The sequence below is a fragment of the Papio anubis genome, chromosome 5 (assembly GCF_008728515.1).
Source record: "Papio anubis isolate 15944 chromosome 5, Panubis1.0, whole genome shotgun sequence".
Classification (NCBI taxonomy): Eukaryota; Metazoa; Chordata; class Mammalia; order Primates; family Cercopithecidae; genus Papio; species Papio anubis.
In genome coordinates, this window is record NC_044980.1 from 144,144,957 (window position 1) to 144,158,598 (window position 13,642).

At 38.5% G+C, this 13,642-nt stretch overlaps 1 protein-coding gene across 1 annotated transcript in view; it reads left to right on the plus strand.

Moving 5' to 3' along the window:
* Positions 1–5,381: 5,381 nt before the first annotated feature.
* The window catches only part of SLC36A1 (solute carrier family 36 member 1), a 61,491-nt gene continuing 53,230 nt past the window's right edge, over positions 5,382–13,642 (plus strand). The window contains exon 1 of the mRNA XM_009209429.4: positions 5,382–5,566. The gene's annotated coding sequence lies outside the window, so the exon portion shown is untranslated. The remainder of the gene's footprint in view (positions 5,567–13,642) is intronic.

Consider the following 13,642-nt stretch of genomic DNA (forward strand, 5'->3'; position numbering starts at 1 on the left):
TCGTGATAGTGAATAAGTCTCATGAGATTGGATGGCTTTAAAAAGGGGAATCTCCCTGCACAAGCCCTCTTCTCTGCCACCATGTGAAACTGCCTTTCACCTTCCACCATGACTGTGGGGCCTTCTCAGCCACGTGGAACAGTAAGTCCATTAAACCCTTTTTCCTGTATAAATTACCCAGTCTCGAGTATATCTTTATCAGCAGCGTGAAAATGAACTAATACACATGGCTTTGGCAGAGGCTATGAGCAAGAATAGCTTTGGCATGCAGGAGCTGCAAAATATGATCTCAGCTCTTGGGCCTTAATAAGTTCAAGGGCTTAAATACAGCTCCACCCTCCTTGCCCGGAGTGGCACAGACTCTGCAGCTTAGGAAGAATGAATGACCAAAAGCATGAATGGATGGATAAATGGGCTTCTCCACCACCCACACAGAGGCCACTCACAGTTGCTCTGACAATCTGTTCTTTTCTTTCTTTTTTCCTGCCAAATGACTGAGTATCACAGGTCAGGCACTTTGATGGGTGCTGGGAACCAAACAGTTCCAGATACTGCAGTCCCTGGAGGCGATGAACTTGGAAATTACGAACGTTAATCATAGTTTCTCATAAATACGCTTTTAAAAATTCAACAGTGATAAAGCACATTGAAGGAAAATGAAAAGAGGCATGAGTGTGTAACAAAAGCAGTTGCTCTTGCAAAGGCGGTCAGCAAAGCTTTCCCTGAGAACGAGGAAAATCACTTGCATTGCAATGTCTTCCCCACCTTCTTGCTCCCACTCAAAGGCGGCTCCCCGTGAGGCCACTGCTGTCTTTGCAGGCCTCTGAGAGAAGTGTCTTTTTTCCTCACCCCCTCATATTAATATCACAGGGCCAGGAGGGGGTAGGCATCCTTGCTCCCCCTTGCTTTCAGATCCCCGAAACTCTTATCCCCTGGTTATTCAATTAAATACTAATCTAGGTACTCCCGTGAAGGGAATTTGCAGATGTCATTAAAGTCTCAAGTCAGTTGACCTTAAGATGTGGAAGCTAGGAAGCTATCCAGGTGGGCTTGACTCAATCAGATGAACTCTTTAAATGCAGAATTTTATCTGGCTGGGCAGAAAGGGAGATCAGAGAGACCAGAAGCATGAGAAGGGTTTGATGTATCATCGTTGGCTTGAAGATGGAGGAGGCCGCATTTCAAGGAATACGAGGAGTAGAAGCAAAAAGCAGTCAGACAGCAAGAAGCCCGAGCCCTTAGTTCTATTACTGCCAAGAACTTGAATGAGCTCGGAAGAAAATGCTTCCCCAGTCACTTCTACAGACAGAATACAGCCTGGAAACACTGTAATTGCAGCCTTATGAAATCCTAAGCAGAGGACCCAGTGAAAGCCATACCTAGACTTCTAACCTAAAGAAATGATGAGATAATAAATGTGTGTTTTGTTAAGCTACTGAGTTTGTGGCAGTTGGTTACATGCAGGTAGAAAATGAACACAGTCAATAAAGCATTGTGATTCTGGGATTCCAGTTTATAATTTTCAAAATAAAATGCTCATTATAATTATTACCATGGTAATATGACAGGCTAGGTAACCAGGTTGGCCTTGCTGCTGAATATAACTAAAACTTCTGAATAACATATATATATATATATATATATATATATTTTTTTTTTTTTTTTTTTTTTTTTTGAGATGGAGTTTCACTCTTGTTGCCCAGGCTGGAATGCAATGGCAGCGCATTGGCTCACTGCAACCTCTGCCTCTCAGGTTCAAGAGATTCTCTTGCCTCAGCCTCCCAAGTAGCTAGGATTACAGGCACCCACCACCACATCTGGCTGTTTTCTTTTGTGTGTTTTTCGTGGAGACGGGGTTTCACCATGTTGTCCAGGCTGGTCTCCAACTCCTGAACTCAGGTGATCTGCCTGCTTTGGCCTGCCAAAGTGCTGGGATTATAGGCCCGAGCCACCGCCCCAGGCCTGAATAACATATTTTTAAAAAATTCTTAATAATATTGAGGGGAAATCAAGAGAGCAAGGAATTTCTCAGTACTCACTCAGCCAGGTGAAGACGGGAACTCCGAGACCTTAGTGGAATGCAGCTACAGCTTCACTCCCATGGGTATTTGCTCAACCCAGTGAAGGTGAGCTTTAATATTATGGCCTTATGGGGCATGAGACAAATTCCAGGGCTGAGGACCTCTTCCTCAGAGTAAGAGGGAACTAGAAATAAACCAATATCCCACTCCCACGCTACTCCCTCCCTACCTCCCAATCAAGGGACTTGGAAAAATAGTGACTGTCCTGAACCTAGTGCCCAGAGGATGGAGTAAAATTGTGGCTAAAATGTGGAATGAGAATTCAAGCTTCACTCAGTTCCACAGTCCACTTCATCTACCGTGGTGGTCCAAAGTACCTCCAGCCCAGAATGTAGTTCACAAGAACCTAGACTGATAGTTGCCAGCTGCTGGCAGAAGCAAATACAAAGTCTTTCAGGAGGAACTCACCTTCGTTTCAGATCTCAAAGAATTTCTGTAAGTAAAATTCCAAGGAACAGCAAAACAAGAGAAAATTTAAATAGAGCACAAGAACTTTGCAAAAGAGAAATATATGATACAAATGAAAAGTGGCTTCTTTTTAACATATTTAGAAACAGAAAAAAATGTACTGGAAAATATGTACAAGGAGAAAGATACTCTGAAGAGTAATCAGGTGAAATTGAAAGTTAATTAAATAAAACTTCTAGAAAATAGAATTATAGTAGTTGAAATTTAAAACTGAAAATTAATTTGAGTTTTAAAAATTTATTTGAGTTAATTTTAGTTGAAATGGATAGACTTGATAGGCGATTATACACAGTGAAGAGAGAATTAGTGAATCAGAACTAGATCTGGGAAAGGTATTCATAAGATAATCTACAGAGAGCAAGGGATGAAAAAACTAAAAGAAAAGTGAGGGAAAATGGAGAACACAATGAAAGACCTAAATATATCCTACATCTGTTATGGACTGTGTATTGAAATCCTAGCCCTCAGTGTGATGGTATTAAAAAGAGGGATCTCTGGGAGGTAATTAGGTCATGAGGTAGAGCCCTCATGACTAGGATTAGTGCTCTGTAATAAGAAACATGAGAGAGTTTGCATCCTCTCTGCTCTTCGCTATGTGAGGATACGATGAGAAGACAGCCACATGGAAGCCAGAAGTGAGCTGTCACCAGACACAAGATCAGCTGGCAGCTTGATCTTGGACTTTTCAGTCTCCAGAACTGTGAGAAATAAACGTTTGTTGTTTAAGCCACCCAGGCTATGGTAATATGTTATAGCAGCCCAAACTGACTAAGGCAACATCAAATCAGACTCCTAGAAGGAAAGTTTAGAGGGAATGTGGTAGAATAAATACTTGAAAAGATAATGGCTGAGAATTGTTCAGAAATGATGAAAGACACCAACCCACAGATTCAAGAGGCCCAGTTGAATTCCAAGCAGCATAAATAAAGGATACACATATCTGGACACTTTATAGTGAAACTTCAGAACATTAGAGGCATCTAAAGTCAGCCAGATTGGTGAAAAGTATTACATTCAAAAGGATTGCAGTGTGAAAGAAATTTCAAAAGGAAAAGGAAAGATTTGCAGTCAGGCTGTCAGTTGTTTTCTTAACGACAGCAGTGGAAGCCACAAGATACTGGAATGATCACCTCTATATGCTGAGAGGGTATAAATTATCCGTTAAGTGCAAAATAAAGACATTTTCAAACAAAAGAAATTGGAGAGACCTTCACTAAAGGAAAATGTAAAGTCCATATTTAGAAGAAGATCTGAGATGCAAAAGGAAATAAAGAACCCAAGAGAGGTAAATGTATGGGTAAATTTTGATTCTAATAATAAAGTATTATGGAGCATAAGAAAAATGAACTTAAAATACATGACATTATTATTATAAAAAATGGAATGCAGTGAATAGAGATTTTTTAAGTCCCTATATTTTCTGCAGTGACTAAAGATATTGCTTAATTTTTTGTTAAGACTTCATTAATTTATACATGTTAAAATTATTAGGATATGGCTAGAGAATAGAAATAAAGTCTTTAAGTTCCAAATTATTAAGAATAAAGCAAAATAAAATAAGGGAAAATTAATCCAAAAGAAGTTCAATAAAGGAGGAAAAAAATAATAGGTGGAAGCTATAGAATAAAATAACAAGGTAAATATGACTGTAAATATATCTGTATTAATACAATAAATATAAATAGAATAATTTTTAAAATATCAAAGTAATATTTATAAAAGACATATCTAAAACATAAGAATGCAGAGAGTTTAAAAGTAAAAGGGATAGGAAAGATTTAGCAGGCAAATTTTGCCAAAAGAAAGCCAATATATTAATATTAATATCAATAATTATTACTACTGCCCCTGCTACTACTGTTTATTGAGCACCTACTATGTAATAGGCAATATATGAATTCATCTTAACAACATCCCTCTAAGGTAGTTACCTGAAATTTTTAAAGTATAGTTTATATACAATAAAATGCACAGATCTTAAGTGTATGGTTGAATGAGTTTTGACAAATGAATACACTGGTACAACTTACCCAGAAAGTTTCTTTTTGCTTGTTTGCAGTCAAACATCACCTCCCTCACATACCCAATAACCACTGTCTAGATTTTTATCACCAGAAATTAGTTTTGCCTGCTCTCGAACTTTATATCAATGAGATAATACAGTATGTATTCTACTCTTTCCTGTCTCTACAGTACTGAAAGGCAGATTGAAGGGAGGTTGGAATGGACGTTGAGGGCCACCCCACCATATCCACCATTCTGCACCTTCCTATGCAAATCATGATCAAGGACTCCAAGGGTCTAAGTGAGGGGTCACAGATTCTCACACAACCTTATGGCAAATTGTGACCAAGGAATCCTAGGGTCTATGTGAGCGATCACGGGAGAACCCACAGATTCTCATGCTGGTTATAAAGTGTGACTTTGAACAAATGCCTCTGTCTTTCTGAGGCTCAGTTTCCCATGAGTAAAATGAACGAATCGCCATAGACCATCTCAAAGAAATTCTAAACCCTAAAGCCACAGTCTCATATATAATGATATATATATGTCCTGGGACCTATCCGGTCACATTTGGTAGGAGAAATGTAGCTGAAGCCGGGAAAAGGAGGACTCTCAGAGTTGCAAGATCTGAGAGCTGAACTTCTCCTATTCATTTCATTGGTGAGAAACAGAAGCCCAAACTGAAGGGGACCTGCTAGTAAGTGGCAGGGCTGGTCTCAGCATTTTTTTTTTTTTTTTTTTGGCTCCTATGTCATCACTTTTTCACTGGCGATGGGTGGTGTTCCTCTCATCCAAGCACTTCCAGGCCCTTTGTTCCCATTGTGAGGTAACCCTGAGGTCTGCCTACCCCATAGAGGGTGCTTTGGGGGTTTCCTCCAGAGTTCTTAACCTGCCTGGGCCCAACCCTGGAACTATTCCTCATTCAATGGTGTCTTTTCCTGCCTTATTTCAGAAGGATCTACCAGTTGGCCCTATCTTGTGCCAAGACTGACAGCAAGGAAGCTTCTGGCTGAGTAAGAGTTTAGGGGAGGCTCTGAGTTGGGTGGAAGCTGTGAACACGTTTTAGGTAGAAAGGGGATACAGCTTTGGAGAACCTGAGCCCAATAAGCTCTTGAAGTTGTCCCCTAACACAATCTTACTTTAACAATTAATATTCACATTAAAAAAAAATGCTTATGGTTAAACTATGATTTATTTTAACTGAAGGATTTACAATGAAAAGCTATAGTCTCCTTATCTGACTTACTCTATCTAAAGCTGTTCTTTTTAGGACTGTCTTTCTGTGTTTTAATCAGTGATTTGATCACTTCTTAGTCTTTTGGCTAAGATCAAGTGTAGTAAAATCAGTGGTTTGTTTTAGTTCTTTAGTCCTTCATTTCTCTATACAATATAATGATATTTCTCAATTGACCAACATTATATTAGATGAAAATTTGTACCTCTTAAACTCCCCTACTTTACTTCTTGATATAATTATTTTACTGTTTTAGTTCTTTATTGCTTACCTTCATAATTTTAATAATGATATAAATATAAAACTAAACTTCTTTTAGATTATAAATAATATTCATTTCCTGTTGCTGCTATAGCAAATTACCACAAATTTAGTAGATTAGAACAATGCAAATGTGTTCTTTCATAGTTCTAGAAGTCAGAGGTCCTAAAATCAAGGTGCGACAGAGCTGTGTTTCTCTGGAGGCTCTAGGGAAGAATCTGTTTCCTTGTTTTTTCCAGCTTCTAGAGGCCTCCTGCATTTCCTTGGCTCATAGGCATCTTCTTCCATCTTTAAAGCCAGTAGACTAGAAACTTCTCTCCTCTCTGATCCTCCTGCCTCCCTCCTATTAAAAAACCTTGTGATTATATTAGGACCGTCCAGATAACCCAGGATAATCATCGCATCTTGAGATCCTTAACTTCATCACATCAGGAAAGTCCCCTTTGCCATCTAAGGTAACAAGTTCCCGAGATTAATTAATGTCTTTGAGAGCTGTGATTCTGCCTACCACACCATACATTCCACTTTACCTGGGACAATTCCACTGTGTGCCTGTTGTTCTGGTGAAATGTTAACATAGCCCCTTTTATTCTCAAAAGTGTCTCCACTTGAACAAATAAATTATATGAACACCCTACTTATCCAGTGCTTCCCAATCTTTTTCACATCATAACATGAAGGAAATAACATTTTGGAGGTCCTTGAGATCAAAGAACAGGCTGTTCTTAACTAGAGATTTTTTTAAAAATCACCTCAGGTGCTCTAGCTACCTTAGGACCCACCTGACACTCAGCACCCCCTATGACTCATTTGTGGTACCCCATTGGTCACTGCACATGTTTGGGAAAGTCTTCCTCATGGTAAAGCAATATAATGTGTTTAAAGCCTGTTCTTTTGATGAGCTCCTGTGTGAGCAGCATTTTGTTCCAAGAAGAGGAGTATACCTGCGTCTCATACATGTGCTCTGACACTCCTGTCACTGTGATCCTGCCTGCAGATTGCCAGGCAGAGGTGCTCTCTGGCATCCTTTGACATATACTCTGCAGGTCTCTGTCCCTGCAAAATTCATCATCTCTCATGCATTCTCCCAGGCACTAGAGTCCTGACATTGGTGGCAGAGCAGTCCTGTTTAATCACAGGATGGGATCTTGAATTACTTGCAACATTTTTTTCTGAATCCTCAGAGTGCATGCATCTATTACCTCTGTCACATTGTTTTTTCTTTAAACATATTTCATTTACCACAAAAATACAATTGACATAATGTTTTATTGGGTATTAGTTCATTCTCACATTGTATTAGTTTGTTCTCACACTGCTATACTACCTGAGGCTGGGTAATTTATAAAGAAAGGAGGTTTAATTGATTCACAGTTCCACGTGACTGGGAAGCCTCAGGAAACTTAGTCATAGCAGAAGGTGAAGGGGGAAGCAGGCATGTCTTACATGGCAGCAGGAGAGAGAGAGTGTGTGTAGGGGAAGCTGCCACTTTTAAACCATCAGATCTGAGAACTCCCTCAGTATCACTGGAACATCATGGGAGAAACCACTAATGACCCAATCAACTGCCACCCAGGCCCCTCCCTTGGGGCTTACAATTCGAGATGAGATTTGGGTGGGGACACAAAGCCAAACCATATTATATCATAATTACCTCCTTTCAAATCATCAAAAAATCACAATAAGAAATGTGTAGAACATGCCAGACGTGGTGGCTCATGCCTGTAATCCCAGCACTTTGGGAAGCCGAGGTGGACAGATCATGAGGTCAGGAGATCAAGACCATCCTGGCCAACATGGTGCAATCCCATCTCTACTAAAAATACAAAAATTAGCCAGGCATGGTGGTGTGTGCCTGTAGTCCCAGCTACTCAGGCGGCTGAAGCAGGAGAATTGCTTGAACTTGGTAGGTGGAGGTGGCAGTGAGCTGAGATCATGTCACTGCATTCCAGCCTGGGCAACAGAGTGAGACTCCATCTCAGGAAAAAAAAAAAAAAAAAAAAGAAAGAAAGAAAAAGAAAAAGAAAAAGAAAAAAGAAAAATAAATGTTTAAAGTAATAGCATGGCCTGAGGTACATTCCAGTTGTGTTGATGTGGCCCCGGCACTTTTCCTATGTACTTGAGCTGATGTTTTCTTGCTTCAGTGGCTGTTTTTCATCTGTTCCACTCCAGTGCTAATTTACTTTATAAGATATACCCTCCTAAGTCACCAACATGTCATATCCTGATGGTGTTTGGCCTTCTTTAGAGCAATTTTATTTTTTCTAATTTCCATTTCAAAGTTAAGGAATTTTCAAATTCATTTTCAGCACTTGTGCCACTTAATGAATTCTTGAATTTTGTTGTGATCGGATTGCCAAATATTGAAATCATAATGCTGATGAATGCCTATAACACAGCAAAGAATTACCCAGACCACCCATAGGAGTTCCATGAGTGTGAATAACAGCACTGCTGTCTGTATAGTGACAAAAGTAGGTGGGCCTTTTGTATCCCAGCTGAAGTGTCCACTGTGTGGCAATAACAGTGTAGCAAGCTTTACGGTGTAGCAGGCAACACTCACCGCAGCTAGGGGATAGGGCTCCAGCTCTGGTAAAGGAGGTACAGGAAGGGTACCTACAGCATCTCCTATATGCCTCATAGGGCTGCCATGAGGATTGACTCAATCATCAAGAAACTAGCACAGTTCCTGGCACATTGTAAGCACATGATTCTTTATTTTTATTTATTTTTTTAAGATACAAAACCTGAGAATTTTAGAGCTAGAAGCAACTGTAGGGGGCAGTGCTCTTAACAGAGAGAGGCTGGACAGTAGTGCGATCAGTCACAGAATGTTCAGGAGGATGGATCAGGGACCCAAGGGGTCTCAAAAAGAGAGAAGGAGAGGGAAAGAGGACACTGGGTAGGGTTCATGTGACATCTCAGGGGATGGTACCCTTGGAGGCTTGGGATGGGTAGAGTGATTAAAAAAAAAAAAAAAAAGGGAAGTTACATTCCTCAAGATTATTGAATGCAAAAGGATTAATTTCCCTAAAATCTCTCAGCAGCATAACCCCTCATGTTATGTATAGAAACTTTGGTGCCTGATCTCATCTAATTTTCCAGTAACCCAGGGAGGGAGGCAGAACCAAGGAGGGTTTTCAATCTCACTTTCCCGATGATGAAACCAAATGGAGATCAAAAATCTTGCCCAGGTCACCCAGCTGGGAAGTAAGGGGGAAAAAACCTTCAAATTACTTTTTACCACTCAGCAGAAATAAGTCACTACCAGGGGCTGGCCACACAACATGTTAGCACATGACTGAAGCAAGTCCTGCCAGAAGCTTGTCCTTTAGGGCAGTGGTTCTACAGCATGAGAGAGCATCAGACTCTCCTAGACGGCTTGTCAAAATGCAGATTGCTGTCCCCCAATAACCCAGGGTTTCTGATGCATTAGGTGTAGAGTAGGACCTAGAATTTGCATTTCTGCAAGTTCCCAAGTGATGCTGACACTGCTGGTCTAGGGACCACACTTTGAGAAGCACTGGCACAATGGTTAGAACAGAATGCATGCTAGCGAGGTGCAGTGGCACACACCTGTAGTCCCAACTACTCGGGAGGCTGAGGTGGGAGATCACTTCAGCCCAGAAGTTTGAGGCTGTAGTTTGCCATGATCACTCCAAGCTGGGCAACATAGCAAGACCTCATTTCTAAAAAAACGAAACAAAAGACAAGAAAAATGGAGTGCATACTCTAAGGCAAAGATTTTAATAGTATGTGCTATAAGCAAGAGGTTGTATTTAATGTGACTATGTTAATATACATCAGAGCTTCTAAGAAGACCTATGAAAAAACAGTTCTGCACATATTGAAAGTGGAGGAGACAGGTGGGGTTAGAAGGGGGAGAAATGAGAAAATTGTGAAGAGTAAAAGTCTTAAGCAAAACAATAAGTACCGGTATTTATGATTTTAAATTTAAACACCATAAATCTGTACCTTTCTATACATAGATACATATTTCTATAATAGTATAATATAGGGTTTGGAGAACAATACACACATGCTGGTACTTGTAAACTTTTGGAAAGGGGAGTGAATTTGGGGAAAGGGGATTTTCAATTTGTATATTGTCTAACTTCTAAGAATATATTAACCTATTACTTATATAATTTTTTATTGAATATCTTAATGGCTTTATTGAAGTATAAATTACATACAATAAACTGCACATATTTAAAGCAGTAACTTGATAAATTTCAACATACATATTCACCTGTGAAATTATCACCACAATCAAGCTGGTGAACAAATTTGTCCCCTCGAAAATTTCCTCATGCCCCTTTATAATCACCCTCTCTCCTGTCCCTCATCTGCATTCCTAGGCAATGACTGATGTGTGTTTTCTGTTACTCTATATTATTTTGTATTTTCTAGAATATTATATAAATGAAATATTTTTCCTGTCTTTTGCTTAGCATATTTTATGATTTATCCATGTATAATTATTTTGATATTTATCCATTTTGTAGCTGCATTAATAATTTTTTTAGTTGAGTCATAATTTTTGTTTTAAAATTATTTTTCAAATAAGTGTTTTTGTGTATATTTAGCATTTACAACATGATGTTATGGGATAAATAGAGATAGTAAAATCGTAACTATAGTGAAATGAATTGTTGTCTCCATCATTTCACATAGCTACCCATTATTTGGAGTTTCTTTTTTTGTGGCAAGAGCAGCTAAAATTTACTCATTTCACAGGAATTTGAAATACAGTGCAATTTTTTTATTTTTAAAAATTTATTTTTAATTGACATAACTATACATATTTATGAGGTACACAGTGATGTATACAATGCACAGTGATTACATCAGGGTAATTAACATATCCATCATCTCAAACACTTATTTCTTTGTGTTCAGAACATTCAAAACCCCTCTTCTAGCTATGTGAAAATACATTCTGTATTATTGTTACCTATGCTCATCCTACAGCACTATAGAACTGATTCCTAGCTAGCTGTAATTTTGTATCCTTTAACAAATCTCTCCCTATCCTTTCCCTCTACCTGCTCAGCTACTAGCAACCTCTGTTGTACTCTTTGTACAGTACAATTGTATAACCTATAGTCCTCATGTTGTCCCTTTGATCTCTAGACTTGGGGATCCTACATATCTGCTACTCTGTATCCTCTCAGCTGCACTTGTCCATTTCTTTCCTCCAACCCTCCTGGGCCCTGGTCACCACTGTTTGATACCCTGTCTCTGTGTATTTGACATATAAATGAGATTCCACATATAAATGAGATATAAAATGTATTCCACATATAAATGAGATCATGCAATATTTTTTCTTTCTCTGTCTGGTTTATTTCACTTAGCATAATGTCCTACAGTTTCATCCATGTTGTGGCAAATGTCAGGACTCCCTTCTTTTTTTAGAAAAATGTTTGTATATATACCACAGTTTCTTTATTCATTCTGCTGTCAACAGACACTTAGATTGTTTCTATATCTTGGCTATTGTGAATAAAGCTACAATGAATATGGAGGTGCAGATATCTTTATGGGGTGATGATTTCATTTCCTTTGAGTATTTGCCCAGAAAGGGGATTGCTGGGTTATGTGGTAGTTTTACTTTTAACTTCTTTAGAAACCTTTATAGTGTTTTCTATCCCACCAAGAGTGTACTAGAATTCCCTTTTCTCGACATCCTCACCAATATTTGTTGTCTTTTGACTTTTTGATAATAGCCAACCTAACACATATGAGTTGGTATCTAATAATGGTTTTGATTTGCATCTCCTTGATGATTAATGACGTTGAACACTTTTTCATATACTCGCTGAGCATTTTATTTCTTCTTTGGAGAAATGTTTATTCAGGTCCTTTGCCCATTTTTAAATTGGGTTGTTTTTCTATTGCTGAGTTATATGAGTTTTTGATAAATTTTGGATATTAAGCCCTTATTAGACATAGGGTTTGCATATGTTTTTCAATTCATAAGCTGCCGTTACACTTTGTTGATTGCTTCCTTTGCTGTGCAGAAGCTTCTTAGTTTGATGTAGTCCTATTTATTTATTTTTGTTTTTGTAATCTGATCTTTTGGTCTGATATCGAAAAAAATCATTGCCAAGGCCAATGTCCAGGAGCTTTTCCCCTACGTTCTCTTCTAGGAGTTTTGTAGTTTCAGATCTTACATTTAGGTCTTTTATCCACTTTGAGTTGATTTTTGTGCACAGTGTTAAGATAAACATCCAATTTCATTCTTTCTCACATAAAAGTCAGTATTCTCAGCACCATTTATTGAAGACACTGTCTTTTCCCCACTGTGTTCTCTTGATGCCCTTCTTTAAAATTAGTTGACCATATATGTTTGAATTTATTTCTGGGCTCTCTATTGTGTTCCATTGGTCTATCGTATCTGTTTTTGTGCCAGTACTATACTGTTTGGATTACTATATCTTTGCAATATAATTTTGGATCGGGAAGTGTGATGCATCCAGTTTGTTTTTCTTTCTCAGAATTGTCTTGACTATTCAGGGTCTTTTGTGTTCTCATGCAAATTTTAGGTTTCTTATATCTCAGTAAAGAATGCGATTGGGATTTTGATAGGGATTGCATTGAATCTGTATATTGCTTTGGGTAATATGGACATTTTCACAATGTTAATTGTTCTGTTCCATGTGCATGGGGTATCTTTTCATTTATTTGTGTCTTCTTCAATTTATTTAATCATTGTTTTATAGTTTTCAGTGTACACACTATTCATGTCCTTGGTTAAATTATCAGGTATTTTTTAATGCTATCACAAATAAAATCTTTCTCTTAATTTCTTTTTTAGGTAGGTAATTATTTATGTATAAAAATATTGTTGATTTTTATAATTTTTTTTTGAGATGGAGTCTCACTCTGTCACCCAGGCTGGAGTGGCGCAATCTCAGGTCACTGCAACCTCCGCCTCCCAAGTTCAGATGATTCTCCTGCCTCACCCTTTTGAGTAGCTGGGACTACAGGCATGCACCACCATGCCAGGCTAACTTTTGTATTTTTGGTAGAGACAGGGTTTCACCATGTTGGCCAGGCTGGTCTTGAACTCCTGACCTCAGGTGACCCGCTGCCCTGGCCTCCCAAAGTGCTGGGATTACAGATACGAACCACTGTGCCCAGTCATGTATGTTGATTTTTATGTTCTGGAAATTTACTAAATTCATTAATTTAACAGTATTTTTTTTATTCTTTGAGGTTTTCTACATATAGGATCATGTCATCTGCAGATAAAGATAATTTTACTTTTTTCTTTCTGATTTGGATGCCTTTCTTTCTTTTGCTCTTTTGACTGATTGCTCTTGCTAGTACTTCTAGTACTATGTTGAATAGAAGTGGTGAGGGTGGGTATCCTTGCCTGGTACTGGATCTTGGTGGAAAAGCTTTCAGTTTTTCCCCATTAATTAAAATGTTAACTGTGCGTTTTTCATAAATGACCTTATTATGTTGAGGAATGTTCTTTCTATACCTAAACTATTGAGAGTTTTATTTATTTATTTTTTATCAAGAAGGTATGTTGGGGTGGGGGTTAGGGAAGGAAAGGACGTTGGACTTTGTCAAATGCTGT